The sequence below is a fragment of the Sminthopsis crassicaudata genome, chromosome 6 (assembly GCF_048593235.1).
Source record: "Sminthopsis crassicaudata isolate SCR6 chromosome 6, ASM4859323v1, whole genome shotgun sequence".
Classification (NCBI taxonomy): domain Eukaryota; kingdom Metazoa; phylum Chordata; class Mammalia; order Dasyuromorphia; family Dasyuridae; genus Sminthopsis; species Sminthopsis crassicaudata.
The window spans coordinates 258,005,739-258,026,846 of record NC_133622.1 but is presented as its reverse complement, the minus strand read 5'-3'; the positions used below and the strand labels follow the sequence as shown (position 1 = coordinate 258,026,846).

Sequence of the window (21,108 nt, the reverse complement as noted above, 5' to 3'; positions counted from 1 at the left end):
TTCAGCAGACTTCAGACTATGATAGATGGGAGTGTCCAAACCCTAGAGTATATATACATATATATATATATATATATATATATATATATATATATATATATATATATATATATATATATATATATATATATATATATATATATATATATATATATATATATATTTTTTTTTTTTTTTTTTTTTTTTTAAAGAAAGAAAAAGTACTACCTACACAAAAATAGTTACAGCAGCTCATTTTGTGGTGGCAAAGAACTGGAAATTGAAGGTATGCCCATCCACTGGGCTAGGGGTGATTGATTTGTGGAGTATTAATGCAAGGAAATATCATTGTGCTTTAAAAAATAATGAACAAGTTAATTTTTTTTTTTAAATATGGAAAGCATACAGGAAATAATGGTGAGGGAAGAGCAGAACCAAAAGAATATTGGGGTACAGCAAAATTAGTGGAAGAGTAAATCTGAATGACTAAGCTCTTCTGAGTTACAGGAAATTTCAAATTAACTCTGAAGGACTTCTGAAGGAAAATGCTAACTACCTGCAGAGGGAAAAAATGATATATGGAAGTATCTATTGTTTACATATATATCTATAATAAATGTTGACCTTTTCTAATGTGGAGTTGGGAAAGAGAGGGAAAGACAACTGGGAACTGAATATGCAAACAAAAAATATTAATATTTTTAATGATGTAACTTTCATATTTAATGGAAATGGACCTAGAGACTGGAAAGGGAATTTAAAGATCTTTTGCTCAAATGGCAATCATACCTCTAACCACATGTAAGCCCTTCCCAGTCCGGCAGCAAACTTCTCTGCAATCTCAAGATTGCAACTTCCATATATAAAATAGAATGGTAGACTAAATCAGAGCTTCTTAAAATTTTCCCACTCAAAGCCCTTTTTCTGAGGGATTTTTACATGACCCATTGTATATAATCATCTAAAATAGAGATCCAAATCAAATATTTGCTGATAGTAAATCATTAAGAAAGTTATTTAAAAACATATTTACATATTTATATAACATACATATCATATAAATAAATATCTATTTATAATAATCATATAAATGTATATTTTTCTATATTTATAGTTTATCATTTATGTAAAACTAATTATACATACAAATGAGATGGATTTATTTTTACCTACAGAATTAAATATTAGTGAAATGTTAAATTTTCATGAGTTTATATTGAATTACCTTACCCCATTAGGATTTACAACCCACAGTTTAAGGAGCTTTGCCCTTCAAAGCTCTGATGTGATCATCTGTCATAGAAAAGAGATGCTGGTGGCCCATCATCTCTGAATACATGTTTGAAATATGAAGATGTGAAGTCAACTCAGTATTCAACTCAGAATATTATCATTTCATTGTAACAGCAATGAGCTTTTCCTTCCCAATATGCACATCTAATATTTGTATTTCACTGATGCACTGATGCACTGATTGCACAATTTCAAAAGTAATTAAGGCTTCTTAGTTCCTCTTGTTTCTCTAGTATTGTGTTAGTGATCAGACTGGGTGCAGAATTAAAGCTATTAGAAAAAAATGTCTTCATCATTAATCCTAAATTACATCCTTAGGGCAAGGTGAGGGGGAAAAAGGAAGCCATGTCAATTTTTCCCAAGATGTTACAATTAATTTGGCATCAAGATTTCAGAATTCCAAGTTCACTCAGAACCCAAAACTTTTTTCTTTTCTTTTATGTTGATAATGGATTTCAACAAGATTAACTGAGGAAAAAAAGAGAAATTATACCCTCAAATAGGTAATTTCTCACAGTGAGTGCCTTAGTATTACCTCTATTGGGAGTAACACAGGACAGAAAAGGAAGATAAGGAATATATGGTAGTCAGCTAAGGTCTGTAAGGAGATCACAGGCACCTCCCTTAGGTTCCTATTTGGGAATTAGATTCATTAAAGTGGACATTAACATGAATGCACAATGGATGCAGTCATTAATGTCAAGGTTCAGGTGTTTAAGAGATGCAAGTGTAAAATCAAAGCACAACATCCAAATGGAAATGGCAACACAATTACTTTTGGAACATGTCCTACTATTAAATGAGGGTGGGTTTTGAAGAAGGCCCAAAATGTTAGCCCATGCTTTCTATCAAAATCAATCTGTCAGTGACTAGATATTATTGCTCTATTATGCTTTGGGGAGGAATTTTCATGTCCACTTAAGTTGACAAAGGAGATTTGTTTTCAAAATGTTCTGAACAATGCAAAGTCCTAAAGAAGGAAAAATGAGCTAAGCTTTTGTACAAGGGGCTAAAATCCATGGGGGGCTTCCCCTCTAGCATGATCCTGTCAGTTATCATCCTTGGGTATTTTGAGTCTCTGGTGATATCCTACCACATGCCTTGGGAATATGTGGCGATTCCATCTTTCACCTCAAAGGAACTGCCAATTTTTTGCCTTACCATATTGGAAGGCAAGAAAAGAGAAGAATGATATGGTGCCTATTATGTGCCATGTACTGTGCAAAGTGCTTTTTAAAAAATTTATCTCATTTGCTCTTCCCAACAATTTTTTGAGATAGGTAATATTATTTATTCCCATTTTACAGTTGAAAACTGAGGTAAACTGAGGTGGAATGAGTTGTCCAAGATCACATAGCCAGTAATTATTCTGATCTTCACTCTTCTTGCCTCCAGGTCACTTCAGTATGCTATCCAGCCACCTCTAGGAGAACAAGAGAGATCAGGAAGGACCACTTCAAGAAGCAGATACTTGTAATGAGCCTTGGAGGAAATCACTGATTCCAAGAAAAGAGGTGAGAATGCAAAGCACTCCTGGGAGAGCAATTAACTTGTGAAGAGGTAGGAGATAGGGTGTAAATGGAACGGTTACAAGAAGTGGAGACAGTGAAACAAGATGAAATCAATATGGAAAAGTAGGTCAGAGATACATTGTGCTAGAGTTCAAATGACACAGAACCCAATTTAGTGTGTCCCAGAGGCAAAAGGGAAACACTTGAAGCTTCCTGAGCATGAGGCTGACAATCTAACCTCTTATTCAAGGGTATCACTTTGGGAGCTGTGTGGAAGATAGTTTAGAGTTTGGGACAGAAAGGAGAGAGAGTTGATGATTAGGGGACTCTTACAATAAATAGTAAAATAACTCTTCTTAGCAATATCGAGATCCAAGACAATGATGAAACATGCTGTCCATTCAAAGAAAGATCTGATAGTCTGAATGCAGACTGAAGTATACTATTTTTAAAAGTTTCTTCATTTTTCTTCAGCTTTATCTGGGCAAGGGGAACTGTGTTTTCTGTTACAACATGACTATTATGGAAATGTTTTACATAATTATATAGGTATACCTTATATTAAAATGCTTCCATTCTCAATTCAGGGGAGGCTTTAGGCAGAGAGAAAGGAGAGAATCCGAAGCTCAGATTAAAAAAAAAATGAATCCTAAAAATGTTTGTATATGTGACAATTGAAAATTTTAATCCTACATTAAAAAAGATATTTAACCATACATAGTATGGCTGAGACTATGTCCCTAGTACCTTAGAAGTTACTAATAATGTTTTCCCAAGTGGGTCTTTGCTTCCCTTAGGAAAGTGTATATGTCCTGGGCCTCTCTGTACCTTGGAAAAGTCCATTACCTAACTCAGCCCCTTTGATCTCTTTTACCACAGTAGGAAATATTCGTCATCCCCCAGCAAAAAAAAAAAAAAAAAAAAAAAAAAAAAAAAAGAAGACCTTGTCCCAATTTGTCAATCCATGTGTGAACGCGGACTTTTTTAACATTTTTAACATACATGCCAATTTGATTATATTGAACAGACATTTATTTGTTCTGCAGTGTGTGCAACATAGAGGATTAGGTGACTTTGTTACTTTTTACTCCAGGGTTAAGTTTTATCAACCCAGATTATTACCATATAAGTCTGTCTCCCACTTTAGATTTCCTTCAGATATATCAGTAATCTAAGAAGAAAAACCTTCTATTTGCATTCTGCATATTCTCACAAAGTAACTATTAGTTGGAATCTTTTTGAAATAGAAATATATGGACACATTGAGTAGGATGTCTCTTCTACCTATTTAGCTATCGTTTTCTAATTAACATCTGTGCATTTTTTTCCCCCTCACTGGGGTCACCAAAGTTAGAAAACAACAATCCTGTGCAAAGTAAAAGGAAAAAAAAAACTCAACTAAACAGAACATGGCACTCCAAAATCCTCTCATAACTAGTAGAAGCAAAAGTTCCTTGATAATATGGATAACAGAGAAGAAAAAAAAAAAAAAAAAAAAAAAAAACCATGAGCTGATAGTTTTAGTACTCCCAAAGGAGTTGATCCTTTTATCTTCACCATGACACCCTGTAATGTGCTGTTGTCTCCAGAAGCTGCCTATGGATCTCTGGGAGGAGATCTGCTGTGTCAACTCAAATCTCTCGGAGAGATTCTTCTTCCTATAGAGAGCCCTTGTCTCCAGACAGTTGCTGCCAACTCTGGTTCAAAGTAGTGACTTCTTCTTCCTCTGGAGAGCAGCCTCAGGTCTGGCCCAGACAAGACTCTCTCTCCTCCAGAGAGCCACTCCAACTCTGACCTAGAGCAGAGACTCTTTTCTATCTCTCCAGTGCCACCCTCTTTTATCCTCCCAGAGAATGGGAGTGGGATAACACAAGGGCTTCTGGGAAAAATTACTTCAACCAATGAACTTGCTCCTCCTAAGCATGTAAGCTCCTCTCCAGGAATTCACTGAAGTAAAACTCCCAGTAAAGGCCGGAACTAGAGAATCATTAAGTACCGACTTAGCACTTAATAACAACTTAATATCTCATTATCTCCTTAGCATTTAGTAAGAACTTAACAATACCCAACATATATTACAGTTTGTAGCTTCAGTTTTCATTGATGGGAAATTTGCTGCCAATGTTTAAAGCTAGTTTTTACTGAATTTCGTATGAAGACTGTCACTAAATTGCTTAAGGACATGAAGTTTAAGTGATCTAATTTACACATCTCATTCTGACAGAGCTATATATTATCATCCTATCTTTGGGGATTATGCTAGTGATACTTTTCTCACTTGAGTACACAAAATGGTATAATTGCATTTAGCATTTAGGTACGTGTTCCTGTACCACATGGGTGGATGAACACATAGATATGTAGATAAATGCCCATGAGACAAATACTAGCCATTAGCAAGTTCACAAGAATACTAAAATATTTCTATGTCTTTGTTCTCGTGCTCTTTCCCCTCCCCCTTATTGTTAAGAATAATGGAATATAAAAGTAATTCAAGTCATCATTCACCAACTCAGCTCCCAAGGGATCTTTCTAATGCTGTGTGAAGAGACAATTTAATAATCATTACTCTCTGACAAGGAGTGCAGATGAAGAGCTTCATATGAACAGAAAGTGAGCTAGACATCCTTGACCTCTATTGCAAACCTTGTTTGTTCCTATACTCCAGCCTGTATCATCCACTTTTAGTGTATACAGAGCACATGTTCTGATTCTCTGTCATGAAGTCACTTGACTCCCACCACTGAGGATTTTTCCTTAAAATCATCTCTAAGATTTTGTAATATATCTATAAAATTGTTTACCAGTCAATCCATGTGTGAACATGGAGTTTTATAATATACATTCCAATTTGGTTTTACTGAACAGACATTTATTTGTTCTCCAGTGTGTGCAAGGTAGAGTATTAGGTGCAAAGGATTTGAAGTGATACATAGACAAAAAAAAAAAAAAGAGAGAGAGAGAGAGAGAGAGAGAGAGAGAGAGAGAGAGAGAGAGAGAGAGAGAATGCCTCACCTTTTTTCTCAGCAGTATTTTATTTTTCCAATTACATGTAAAATAGTTTTCAGCATTCATTTTTGTAAGATTATGAGCTCCAAATTTTTTTCTCCCTCTCTTCTTCTCCCCTCCTACAAAAATAAGATGCAATCTGATATGCTATATATGTGCAATTACTTTAAATATATTTCCATATTAGTCATGATAGGAAAGAAAACTCAGAACCAAAGGGAAAACCCATGAGAAAAAAGCTCACCAAAATGTGAAAATAATATGCTTTGATCCACATTTAGTCTCCATAGTTCTCCCTGGTCTCTTGGAACTGTCATCACTGTATTGATGAAAAGAGCTAAATCTCTGGTAGTTGATCATCACATGATCTTGCTGCTATTGTAATGTTCTATTGGTTGGGCTTACTTCACTCAATATCAATTCATCTCAGTTTTTCCAAGCTTTTTCTGAAATCAGCCTGCTCTTCATTTGTTATAGAACAAATCATATTGCATTACATTCACGTACCGTAATTTAAGGAATCCTTCATCTTAAAAAGCTTAAATTCCATTGGAGGAAGAGCAGGGATGATATATATACAAAAACCTATTAGAAAATATACACAAGGCAATTTAGAAGGGGAGAGATAGAAATTGGTGACCACAATGGGCAGGGCCTGCAGCACTTAATCCCATTACTTAACTTCTCTTGGAAAGGTCATATTTGAAAGAATGCAGATTTTTAAATGTAGAACTTTTGCCTTTTTAAGGACTGAATTTCTTCTTTCTATTTACTTCAAAGCAGAGCTTTCTCCCTAGTTTTATCAGCCTAAATTATTAACAAGTAGTATTTCAGGGAGAGCACTAGACTAAGTGTCACCAAAGAGCTGAATTCAAATCAGTCTCTGACACTTATCAGCTGTGAGTCTGGGCAGTTCACTCACCTCCCTGAGAGGTGGTCTATTTAAAATAGAGATAATTACACCTTTAGTATTTATCTTTTGGAGTGTTTTGAGGCTGAAGAGAGGCACTATATGGAAAGGTCTTTAAAAACACTGAAGTCAGCACTGTATATTGTATCCCAAAAGTCTTAGTGCAATTTTAATCTTCCATTAAAGCTTAAACCTTTACCAAGACTTTTGGATCATTCTATACAATCGTTTCATTTGGTCATTTCGTTTTTGGTAGATTTTGGAAAGAAACAATTCAGGGCCAGTCACTACCCTGCTGTTGTTTATTATACTTAATGTTCTATTGATTACTGTACAGGTAGATGAAATGGATTTAAACTTTTTAAAATAATTTAATGAGCACTGAAATGCTCACTAATGAATGAATAAAATTTGAATTAATGAAATTAATGAAAATTAAAAGCTCATTTTCTGATGCATCTCCAAAGGCATCTTTGGGATAATTTCAGTTAGAGACAGGCTAGCAGTTATGATATACACTGTGACTTCTTCCCAGGCTGTACTTTCTTCTGTTAAGTCTCTATATTTGGGTGACATTTTCATTCCATGTGGTTTGGAGATTATAATTATTCAGTAAGGTGACAAATCTTAGATTCTTACGTTTTTTGTTTGTTTGTTTTTTGTTTGTTTTTTTTCTGATTCAGTGTCTAGAGAGGCTGTTGTGGATAACATTTTGGTCTGCAGTGGTACAGACCCCAGTTGACTTTGTGAAATCTTAAAGATTTGGGGGATTTGTATTTGCAGTGTACAGCTTTGTTATCTGGGAGATGATAAAGGACAGCAAGTTTCTGCTATAGAATTCTAGTCTTTCTACATACTTGGAAGGTATTATGTTTTGCAGCCTGTGGCAATATTGTGCATAGTTCTAACCACTATGACGTAAATATGCATTTATCAATAAGCCTGGGATCCTTAAGGCTAAACTCTCTATAATTACTGGTGAAAATTAACTTATCAAGTCAAACCATTCTCCAATTGATAAATGGTCAAAGGATATGAACAGACAATACTCAGATGATGAAAGTGAAACTATATTCACTCATATGAAAGAGTGTTCCAAATCACTACTGATCAGAAATGCAAATTAAGACAACTCTGAGATACCACTACACACCTGTCAGACTGGCTAAGATGACAGGAACAAATAATGATGAATGTTGGAGGGGATGTGGGAAAACTGGGACACTGATGCATTGTTGGTGGAGTTGGCCGGAAAGAATCCGGCCATTCTGGAGAGCAATTTGGAACTATGCCCAAAAAGTTATCAAACTGTCCATACCCTTTGATCCAACAGTGCTACTACTGGGCTTATATACCAAAGAAATACTAAAGAGCAGAAAGAGACCTGTATGTGCCAAAATGTTTGTGGCAGCTCTATTTGTTGTAGCTAGAAACTGGAAGATGAATGGATGCCCATCTGTTGGAGAATGGTTGGGTAAATTATGGTATATGAAGGTTATGGAATATTATTGCTCTGTAAGAAATGACCAGCAGGAGGAATACAGAGAGGCTTGGAGAGACTTACATCAACTGATGCTGAGTGAAATGACCAGGACCAGGAGATCACTATACACTTCAACAACAATACTGTATGAGGATGTATTCTGATGGAAATGGAAATCTTCAACATAAAGAAGATCCAACTCACTTCCAGAGGTAGCTACACCCAGAGAAGGAACACTGGGAAGTGAATGTAAATTGTTAGCACTAATATCTGTCTGCCCAGAAAATGGTATTTACACACATGTATTGTATCTAGGTTATATTATAACACATGTAAAATGTATGGGATTGCCTGTCATGGGGGGGGGGAGGGAGTAGAGGAAGGGGGGGGATAATGTGGAAAAAATGAATACAAGGGATAATATTATAAAAAAAATAATAAAAAAAATTTTAAAATTTAGTGATAAAAATAAAGAAATGATAACTTTATTTCCAAAAGAAAAACAGTCAAGAAACAAAATTAAGCTTTTCAAGGGTAGAAACTGTCTTGCATTTATATTGGTATCACCACTGATGAAGCAGAATGTTTGACACTAGATGCTTAATAAATGCTTGGTTTTTTTCATTCATTCAAAAAAAATAATAATTCTATCATTTTTGGCAAAGAAAATGTTCATACACATGAGATGGATTTCTTTTTACCTATAGAATAAAATACTAGTGGATTATTAATTTTCATGACCCCTATATTGAGTTACCTGACCCCATTAGGGGTTACAACGCACAGTTTAAGAAGCTTTGGACTAGGTGATACCCAGAGTCCCCTTCTGCTAGGGGCTTTCAGTGAACGGCAAACTCAATGTAACCTTGCACAGAACAAACCAATTTGTTACAACAAACATTAAGAATTTCTAGAAGGAGACGTTTGGAAGTTGGGTTCAGACAATACACAGTTGCAATATGTGTTCCACTGAGGATAAAAGACTTACCCCCTTTTCAGGAAATTCTTTACTGCTGGAATAGAAGAGTTCTCCAAGGTTGGCTGCCACAGCACTGCTGCTAATTAGCTGTGAGACCTCAGGAAACAAATCCAGGTTTCTTTGCAGCAATGTCCTCACTGAAACGAAGGGCTCACTCTATGCTATTGCCAAAGACAGTTCTGGTTTTAACACCCGTGTTCTGGGATTTTAATGGTTCATTCAACAAACCCAGGGTCTGAGGGGGAAATGGCAGGGGAAAAGGAAGGTGACAACCGCCCAAGACCTGCAGCCAAATGCCCTCCAAGCAATGTAAAACTTCTCTCCCAAAATGGATTGGGGAAGGGAAACCCAATAAAAGTATAGAGTGAAACAACATTGACCCCCAAAATTCATTTAGAAAATCCTCAGGGAAAGTATGCTTCATGGGAATGAGGGGACCAGAAAAATCCTGAACAATCCAGACCCCCACAATGGAAATGCCGCCCTCCCTACCCAAGGCAGGCAATAGGTGAACACACCCAGCACAAACCTGCAGCAGTCCTTTGGGGAACAGAAGCAGGAGGACAGGGCCTTTGGGATCTCTCAGCCTTCCCTTGATGGGAGTGTCCAAACACAAGATATTTTTTTTAAAAGAAAAAAAAAGACCTATATATACAACAATAGTAACAGCAACTCATTTTGTGAGTTTAGGGTTAGGGTTTAGGGTTAATGTTGCGTTTGTACACTTCTGTGCAAATACATGTACCTGTGTGTAAATCAGTATACCTATGTGCAAATACTTGCACATCTGTGTAAATAAGTGTTCCTCTGTTCAAATAAGTGTACCTTGGTGCACGAATAAGTGTACCTCTATGTGCATAAGTGTAACCCTGTGCAAATAATTATACCTGTGTGGAAATAACTACCTCCGTGTAAAGATGTGTACCTCTGTGCAAATAACTACCTCTGTGCAGATAATAATACCGGCATGGAAATAACTACTTCTGTGCAAAAAATTGTATCTCTCTGCAAATAAGTTACCTCTGTGCAAATAACTACATCTGTGCAAATAAGAGTACCTGAACAACTAACCCTAAACCACCCAATTTTCTCAAGATTGCAACTTCCAGCTGTAAAATAGAATGGTAGACTAAATTCAAAGCTTCTTAAACTTTTCCCTCTCACAACCCTTTTTGCTGAGGAATTTTGCCATGACCCAAGGTATAAAAGTATCTAAAATCGATATCCAAATCAAGTATTTGCTGATAGTTAATCACAAAATAATGTATTGAAACCATATCTATACATTTATATCACATACATATGCTATAAATAAATATATATTCATACAGCATGTATAAGATACATTATTTCCACAGAGGGACACTTAATTGCACACACGTAGTTTTTTTCCATAAAGTTATAAGTATTTGCACGGGGGTAGTCCTTGGAAACAGAAGCACACTTATTTACACAGACGTACACTTATTTGCACAGAGGTAGTTTTTCCATAGAGGTATAGTTATCTGCACAGAGGTACACTTTTTTACACAGACGTACACTTATTTGCACAAAAGGAGTTATTGTCATACAGTAACAATTTTTTGAACATAGGTAGCTATTTGCACAGAGGTATAAGTATTGACACAGAGGGACATTCATTTGCAAAGTGGTACTACCATTTGCACAGAGGTACACGTATTTTCACAGAGGGACATTTATTTGCAAAGAGGTACAACTCTTGCCAGAGAGGAACACTGATCTGTACCAAGGTACTGTTAATTGCAGGGAGGTACAGTTGTTTGTCCTGAGGTACAATTATTTGCACAGAGGTATACTTATTTCCATACATGTATAGTTATTTGTCTAGTGGTAGTTATTTGTATATGGGTACATGGATTGGAACAGAGGTACCTTATTTGCACAGAGGCAGTTATTTGTACATAGAACCATTATTTGCAAAGAGATACACTTCTTTGCACAAAGTTCATTACTTCTATTCAGGTATAATTCTCTGCACAGACATAGTTAGTTGCACAAAGGTACACTTATTTCCACAGTGGTACACTTATTTGCACAGAGGCAGTTATTTGCATAGAGGTAGAGTTATTCCCACAGAAATACAGTGACTTCCACACAGGTACATGTATTTCCGCAGAGCTACACTTATTGGTACAGATATAGATAGATAGATAGATAGATAGATAGATAGATAGATAGATAAGATAAGATAAGATAAGATAAGATATATATCTTTCCACGCCTGTTGTTATTTACATACATGTATAATTATTTGCACCATCAACCGACTTGCAGCAACTTTTCCTCCAAGCAATTTAAAAACTCTTTCTCAAAATGAATTGGACATAGGAAAGCCCCAAAAAGGGAAGAGTGAAACAACATTGTCCCCCAAGACAATTTAGAAAGCCCTCAGGTAAAATCTGCTTCATGGGAATGAGGGACCAGAACAATCCAGAATCCTACACCACAACTTCTGCCTTCCCTGAACAAGGGGTCCAATACTTGAGCAGATCCAGCACAAACCCACACCAGGCCTTAGCGTAAAAAAAAAAAGCAGGAGGACATGGGATTTCAGGAGTTTTCAGCCTATCCTGGATGGCATTGTCCAAACCCCAAAGACATTTTTTAAAAGAAAGAAAAAGACCTATACATCACATATATATGTGTGTGTGTATATATATGATTTTATCATTTATGAAAAGGGACATGTTCATACACATGAGAAGGATTTTTTTTTTACGTACAGAATTAAATACTGGAGGAATCCCATCTATTCAGTTACCTGACCTCATTGGGGTTACAACTCACAGTTTAAGAAGCTTTTGACTAGGTGATACCCCGAGTCCCTTTCTGCTGAGGGTGGTTTCAGTGACTTGCAAACTCAATGTAATGATGCACAGAAACAAACCAAGGTGTGACAGCCAACATTAAGCATTTCTGCAAGGACAGGGTTGGAAGTTGGGTTCAGTCCTCATAAAGTTGCATTATGTGGTCTACTGGGGTTTGAAAAGCCTTACCCCCTTTTCAGGAAATTCTTTACTGCTGCTGTAGAAGAGTTCTCCAGGATTCCCTGCCACAGCACTGCTCACGTTTCTTTGCAGTAATGTCCTCACTGAAATGAAGGGCTCCCCATACACTATTGGTAAAGACACTTCTGCTTTTAGCATTTGAGCTTCTGGGATTTTAATGGTTCATTCAATAAACCCAGAATCTGAATTTTTGGGGGAAAAAGGCAGGTGACACCTTCCCAAGACCTGCAGGAAAATTCCCTCAAACCAATTTAAAATTTTTCTCTCAAAATGACTTGGGGAGAGGAAAACCAGATAAAAGTGAAGACAGAAACAACATTGCACCCCCCAAGACCATTTAGAAAGCCCTCTGGTTTTAATGGTTCATTCAATAAAGCCAGAACCTGAGGGAGAAAGGGGGGGGGGGAAGGCAGCCCACACTCTCCCAGCACCTGAGGCAAATTTCCCCACAACAATTTCAAAATTCTCTCTCAAAGTAACTTGTGGAGAGGAAAACCAGATAAAAGTGAAGACAGAAACAACATTGCCCCTCAATAGAATGAAAAGGCCCTCACAGAAAGTCTGCTTCCTTACACTGAGGTGCCAGAAAGTTCCAGAACAATCCAGACTCCCACACCAGAAGTCCCGCCCTCCCTGACCAAGGCATCCAATAGTTGACCACATCCTGCACAAGCCCAGAAGAGGCCCTGGGGCAACACAAACAGGGGGAGGGGCATTCAGGAGCTCTCAGCCAACCCTGGAAGGGAGTGTCCAAACCACAGAGATATTTTTTTTTTAAAGAAACAAAAATCCCTATATATACAACAATAGTAACAACAACTCATTTTGTGCTGGCAAAGAGCTGCCAACTGAAGGGATCCCAATCCATTGGGCTGGGGGTGATGAAGTTGTGCAATATGAATGTAATGGAATATCATTGTGCCTGAAGAAATAATGAACAAGATGATTTTTTTAAAAGGTGGAAAACTTACAGTAACTCATGCTGACTGAAGAGCAGAACCAAGGGAATATATACAGGTGTAGCACCATTAGTGGAAGAGTGAACAAGAATGGCTTAGTTATTCCCAGTTAAAGGAAATTTCAATTAATTGTGAAGGTCTTCTCAAGGAAAATACTATCCACCGAAAATTGATACAAGCAAGTATGTTATGTATAGTTTCACATATATTTAACAAATGTTGACACTTCCAAATGTGGGTTTGGAAGGGACAGGAGGAGACAATTGCAACTTGAAAATGCAAGGAAATAATCTTTTTTAATGTTGTAACTTCAACATGATACTGAAAATGGAACTGGAGACTGGAATGGGAAGTGAAAGGTTTTTTCCTCCAAAGCCAGTCATACCACTAACCCCATAAAAGGCTTTGGGAAAAGCACCCAATTTCCCAAGATTACAATAGCCATCTATAAAAGAGAATGGTAGACTAAATCAAAGCTTCTTAAACTTTTCCTTCTAACAGTCCTTTTCCCTGAGGAATTTTTCCATGACCCAAGGTTTAAAATAGATATCCATATCAAGGATTGCCTGACAGTAAATCATAAAATGTATTTAAAAACTTATGTATATATTTTTGTCACATATATATATATATGTATATATATGTGTATATATATCTATATCTATCTTAGAACTAAATAAATATATATTTATACATTACATCAATGTGTATATATGTATATACACATACATATTTGCTATATTCACAATTTTATCATTTATGGCAAAGAAAATGTTCCTACACAAGAGATGGATTTCTTTTTATCTAAAAACTTAAATACTGGTGCAATATTAATTTTCATGACCACTATATTCACATCCCTGAACCCATTAGGGGTTACAACCTGCAGTTTAAGCAGCTTTGGACTAGGTGACACCCAGGGTCCCTTTCTGCTAGGGGATTTCATTGACCTGCAAACTCACTGTAAGGATGCACACAGCAAACCAAGTTGTTACAACCAACATTAAGAATTTCTAGAAGGAGAGAGTTGGAAGTTGGGTTCAGACATTATGAAGATGCCATATGTGGTCTACTGAGGATAAAAGATTTATCAACTTTTCAGCTAATTGTTTACTGCTGGAATAGAAGAGTTCTACAAGGTTGGCTGCCACAGCACTGCTGCTAATTAGCTGTGAGACCTCAGGAATCAAATCCAGGTTTCTTTGCAGTAATGTCCTCACTGAAAGGAAGGGCTCCCTCGGCTACTGGTAAAGACATTTCTGGTTTTAGCACTCCAGCTTCTGGGATTTTTAATGGTTTTTTCAACAAACCCAGGGTCTGAGGGGGAAATGGCAGGGGAAAAGGACAGGTGACACCCTCCCAACACCTGCAGCCAATTTCCCTCCAAGCAATGTAAAAATTCTCTCCCAAAATGAATTGGGGAAGGGAAACACAATAAAAGAGTGAAAAAACAATGACCCCCACAATAATTTAGAAAATCCCCTGGGAAAGTCTGCTTCAAGGGAATGAGGGGACCAGAACAATCCTGAACAATCCAGACCCCCACAACAGAAATGCCGCCCACCCCAACCAAGGCAGGCGGTAGGTGACCACATCCAGCACAAACCTGCAGCAGTCCTTTGGGAAACAGAAGCAGGAGGACAGGACCTTTGGGATCTCTCAGCCTTCCCTTGATGGGAGTGTCCAAACACCAGAGAGATTTTTTTTTTTAAAGAAAGCAAAAGACTTATATAGACAACAATAGTAACAGCAGCTCATTTTGTCAGTTTAGGGTTAGGAATTAGGGTTAATGTTGTGTTTGGACACCTTTGTGCAAATACATGTACCTGTGTGTAAATAAGTATACCTGTGTGCAAATACTTGTACATCTGTGTAAATAAGTGTACCTCTGTTCAAATAAGTGTACCTTTGTGCACGAATAAGTGTACCTCTATGTGCATAAGTGTAACCCTGTGCAAATAATTATACCTGTGTGGAAATAACTACCTCCGTGTAAAGATGTGTACCTCTGTGCAAATAATTACCTCTGTGCAGATAATTATACCTGCTAGGAAATAACTACCTCTGTGCAAAAAAAAAAAAAAAAAAAAAAAAAAAAAAAAAAAAACAATGTATCTCTCAGCAAATAAGTGTACCTCTATGCAAATAACTACCTCTGTGCAAAGAAAATGGACCTTAACTACTAACCCTAAACCACCCATTTTCTCAAGAATGCAACTTCCATGTGTAAAATAGAATGGTAGACTAAATTAAGAGCTTCTTAAACTTTTCCCTCTCACAACCCTTTTTATTGAGGAATTTTGCCATGACCCAAGGTATAAAAGTATCTAAAATCGATATCCAAATCAAGTATTTGCTGATAGTTAATAATAAAATAACGTATTGAAACTATATCTATATCTATATCTATATCTATATATATATATATATATATATATATATATATCACATATATTTGCTAAATAAATAAATATATATTCATACATCATGTATAATATACATTATATCCACAGAGGGACACTTAATTGCACACACGTAGTTTTTTCCATAAAGTTGTAAGTATGTGCACGGGGGTAGTTCTTGGCAACAGAGGTACACTTATTTACACAGACGTACACTTATTTACACAAAGGTAGTTTTTCCATAGAGCTATAGTTATCTGCCCAGAGGTACACTTTTTTTACGCAGACGTACACTTATTTGCACAAAAGGAGTTATTGTCATACAGTAACAATTTTTTGCACATACGTAGTTATTTGCACAGAGGTATAAGTATTGGCACATAGACACATTCATTTGCAAAGTTTTACTACTATTTGCACAGAGGTACACATATTTTCACAGAGGGACATTTATTTGCAAAGAGGTTCAACTCTTGCCAGAGAGGAACACTGATCTGTACCAAGGTACCGTTAATTGCAGCGAGGTACAGTTGTTTGTCCTGAGGTACAATTATTTGCACAGAGGTATACTTATTTCCATACATGTATAATTATTTGCACAGTGGTAGTTATTGGTACATGGGTACATGTATTGGAACAGAGATACCCTTATTTGTACAAATGTAGTTATTTGTACATAGGTACCCTTATTTGTAGAGAGATACACTTCTTTGCACAAAGTTTGTTATTTCCATTCAGGTGTAATTCTCTGCACAGACATAGTTAGTTGCACAAAGGTACACTTATTTCCACAGAGGTACATTATTTGCACAGAGGCAGTTATTTCCATAAAGGTATAGTTATGTGCACAGAAGTACACTTATTTACACAGAGGTACACATATTTACACAAAGGTATAATTATTTGCCCGGAGGTAGTTATGTGCATAGAGGTAGAGTTATTCCCACAGAGTTACAGTGAGTTCCACACAGGTACATGTATTTCCGCAGAGCTACACTCATTGGTACATATATATATATATTTCCATACATGTTGTTATTTACATACATGTATAATTATTTGCACAGTGGTAGTTATTTCTACAGGGGTACATTTATTTGAAAATATGTACCCTTATTAGCACAGAGGTAGTTACTGGCACAGAGGTACACTTATGAAAGGCAGGATACACCATCCACCGACTTGCAGCAAATTTTCCTCCAAGACGCAATTTAAAAACTCTTTCTCAAAGAAGAGCTAATCCAATTCCAATTGATCAATGATGGACAGAATCAGCTACATCCAGAAAAGGAACACTGGGAAATGAGTGTCAACTGTGAGCATTGTTTTTTTGTTTGTTTCTTTGTTTGTTTTTTTCTTCCCAGATTATTTTTACCTTCCAAATACAATCCTTCCTTTGCAACAAGAACAACAAAATTCAGTTCTGCACATATATATTGTACCTAGGATACACTATAAGATATTTAATATGTATGGGAATGCCTGCCATCTAGGGGAGGGGGTGGAGGGAAGGAGGGGGAAAATTCGGAACAGAAGGGAATACAAAATATAATGCTGTAAAAAAATACCTATGCTTATGTACTGTCAAAGAAAATGTTATAATTATAAAAATTAAAAATAAATTATTAATTAATTAATTAATTTAAAAAAAACTCTCAAAATGTATTGGGGATAGGAAAACCCCCAAAAAGGGAAGAGTGAAACAATATTGTCCCCCTAGAAAATTTCGAAAGTTCTCAGGTAAAATCTGCTTCCTGGGAATGAGGGACCAGAACAATCCAGAATCCTACGCCAGAACTTCTGCCTTCCCGGAACAAGGGGTCTAATACTTGAGCAGATCCAACACAAACCCACACCAGGCCTTAGCGTAAGAAAAAAGCAGGAGGACAGGGGATTTCAAGAGCTGGATGGATTTCTTTTAAAAGAAAGAAAAAGAGCTATATATACATCAATAGTAACAGTAACTCATTTTGTGAGTTTAGGGTTAGGTTTTAGGCTTAATGTCGTGTTTGAACACCTCTGTGCAAATACGTGTACCTGTGTGTAAATAAGTATACCTATGAGCAAATACTTGCACATCTCTGTAAATAAGTGTACCTGTGTTCAAATAAGTGCACTTTTGTGCGTAAATAAGTGTACCTCTATGTACATAAGAGTAACTCTGTTCAAATAATTATACCTGTGTGGAAATAACTACCTCTGTGTAAAGATGTGTACCTCTGTGCAAATAACTACCTCTGTGCAGATAATTATACCTGCATGGAAATAACTACTTCTGTGAAAAAAAAAAGTGTATCTCTCTGCAAATAAGTGTATCTCTCTGCAAATAACTACATCTGTGCAAATCAGGGTACCTGAACAACTAATACAAAACCACCCATTTTCTCAAGATTGCAACTTCCAGCTGTAAAATAGAATGGTAGACTAAATTAAAAGCTTCTTAAAATTTTCCCTCTCACAACCCTTTTGGCTGAGGAATTTTGCCATGACCCAATGTATAAAAGTATCTAAAATTGATATTGAAATCAAGTATTTGCTGATAGTTAATCATAAAATAATGTATTAAAACCATATCTATATATTTATGTCATATATGTATATACATATACATATATATATATATATATATATATATATATATATATATACACATCCTATAAATAAATATATATATTTTATGCATCATATAGAATATACATTATTTCCACAGAGGGACGCTTAATTGCACACAGGTAGTTATTTCCATAAAGTTATAAGTATTTGCACAGGGCTAGTCCTTTTCAACAAAGATACACTTATTTACACAGAGGTACACTTATTTGCACAGAGGTAACCTTATTTGCAGAGAGATACACTTCTTTCCACAGAGATACCCTTCTTTACACAAAGTTCGTTATTTCCATTCAGGTGTAATTACCTGCACAGACATAGTTAGTTACACCAAGGTACACTTATTTCCACAGAGGTACACTTATTGCACAGAGGCAGTTATTTCCATAAGGGTATAGTTATTTGCACAGAGGTACATTTATTTACACAGAGGAACACAAATTTACACACAGGGACACGTATTTGCACAAAGGTATACTTACATGCACAGAGACAATTATTTGAATACAGGTATAATTATTTGCACAGAGGTAGTTATTTCCAGACAGGTACAGTTATTCCCACAGAGGTACATGTATTTCCGCAGAGCTACACTTATTGGTACAGATATATATGTATATGTATATATATACATATATATATATATATATATATATATATATATATATATATATATATATATATATATATATATATTTCCACACATATTGTTATTTCCATACATCTATAATTATTTGCACAGTGGTAGTTATTTCTACAGGGGTAGTTACTTGCAAAGAGGTACACTTATGAAAGACAGGCAACACTATCCACCGACTTGCAGCAAATTTTGATCCAAGCAATTTAAAAACTTTTTCTCAAAATGAATTGGGGATAGGAAAACCCCCAAAAAGGAAAGAGTGAAACAATATTGCCCCCGAAGACAATTTAGAAAGCCCTCAGGTAAAATCTACTTCATGGGAATGAGGGACCAGAACAATCCAGAATCCTACACTACGAGTTCTGCCCTCCCTGAACAAGGGGGCCAGTACTTGACACATCCAGCACAAACCCACACCAGGCCTTAGGGTTAAAAAAAAAAAGCAGAACGAGGGGGAATTTCAGGAGCTTTCAGGCTACCCTGAATGGCAGTGTCCAAACCCCAGAGACATTTTTTTGAAAAGAAATAAAAAGACCTAAACATCATATATACATATATTGTTTTTATCATTTATGAAAAAGACACGTTCATACACTTAAGGTGGATCTTTTTACCAACAGAATTAAATACTAGTGGAATAATCATTTGTCATGACCCATATATTCAGTTACCAGACTCCATTAGGGGTTAAAACGAGCAGTTTAAGAAGCTTTGGACTCGGTGATACCCAAAGTCCCCTTCTGCTAGGGGGTTTCAGGGAACTGTAAACTCAATGTAACGATGTACAAAACAAACCAAGCTGTGACAGCCAACATTAAGGATTTCTAGAAGGAGAGGGTTGGAAGTTGGGTTCAGAAAATATAAAGTTGTAATATGTGTTTACTGAGGATAAAAGACTTACCGCCTTTTCAGGAAATTCTTTACTGCTGGAATAGAAGAGTTCTCCAAGGTTGCCTGCCACAGCACTGCTCCTAAGGATCTAAAACAGATTTCCAAATCAAGTATTTCTTAATAGCAAAACATAAAATAATGCATTTAAAAACTATTTTCATATTTATATCACATATATATCTTATAAATAAAATATATATATATATTTTATATCACACAGTAGATATATATATATATATATATTTGCTATATTTATAATTTTCTCCATTATGAGAAAGAAAATGTTGGGACACATGAGATGGATTTATTGTTACCTATAGAATAAAATACTGGTGGAATATTAATTTTTCATGATCCCTCTATTCAGTTACCTGACCCCACTAGGGTTTATAGCCCACCGTTTAAGAAGCTTTGGACTAGAAGATACCGAGGGTCCCTTTCTCCTAAGGGGCTTCAGTGGACTGCAAACTCACTGGAACGATGCACAGAACAAACCAAGGTGGTACAGCCAACATTCAGAATTCTTAGAAGTAGAGGGTTGGAAGTTGGGTAAAGACATTATAAAGTTGCACTATGGTGTCTACTGAGGACAAAAGACTCACCCTCTTTTCTGCAAATTTTCTGCCTCAGGGTGAACACAGAGGGTGGAAAATTCTAGAGTACTTAGGGTCTGCCTCATAGAAGAGAATATCTGAAGAAAGACCCAAGGCTGGGGATTGACCCCTCTGAAGGGGAAACATCTTTGGGCTAGATTTCCCAGGTCAGGAGGCCATGCAAGATACCAGGCTTTGGCACCTGAGACACAAGGCATCGGACAGTAGGTAGTGGGTGGTCTGGAACCCCAAGATGGGGGAGTCTCCCAAGTGAGGCGGAACCCCAAGACGGGTCAATATCTACAAAGCTTTTGTAAAATAAATGCCACTTACTTGGGGGTATAATTGGAAACTCTTAGTATTCCTAAATGGACACCGAATAGGATAATTACCAGCACATATTAGGTACCATCAATCCCAGTTATGGTCAACAAATGTAAAGTGCTTTACACAGTGACTGGCACACAGCACAAGTTATAAAGGCTGCCATATTTTAGGATGTCTTGTGAATTCCCTTCTACACTGACTGATCCATATTGGTACCATCGATGCTAGTTATTATTATTATTAAGAAATAAACAGCCGTTAGCACAATGACTGTCACACAGTAGCCAGTATTAAAGTGTAAGCCTTTCTAGATGGAAATTTCTTGGAACAGTGAAAGGCACATATTTGGCGGGATACACATAGGAGGTATGATGAAGAGAAAGACAGTGTTTCACGTAGTGCCTTTCATATACTAGGTGGTATCAAATACTAGTTATGATAATGCCTTTCTCTATAATGCTCAGCACAATCATTGGAAATAATTGCTACAAAT

General features: G+C 36.4%; 1 long non-coding RNA gene across 1 annotated transcript in view; it reads right to left on the bottom strand.

Moving 5' to 3' along the window:
• LOC141545884 (uncharacterized) overlaps nucleotides 1–21,108 on the bottom strand; it is a 61,653-nt gene that overhangs the window by 40,045 nt on the left and 500 nt on the right. The window contains exon 2 of the long non-coding RNA XR_012483167.1: nucleotides 19,706–19,783. This is a non-coding gene — a long non-coding RNA (uncharacterized LOC141545884). The remainder of the gene's footprint in view (nucleotides 1–19,705; nucleotides 19,784–21,108) is intronic.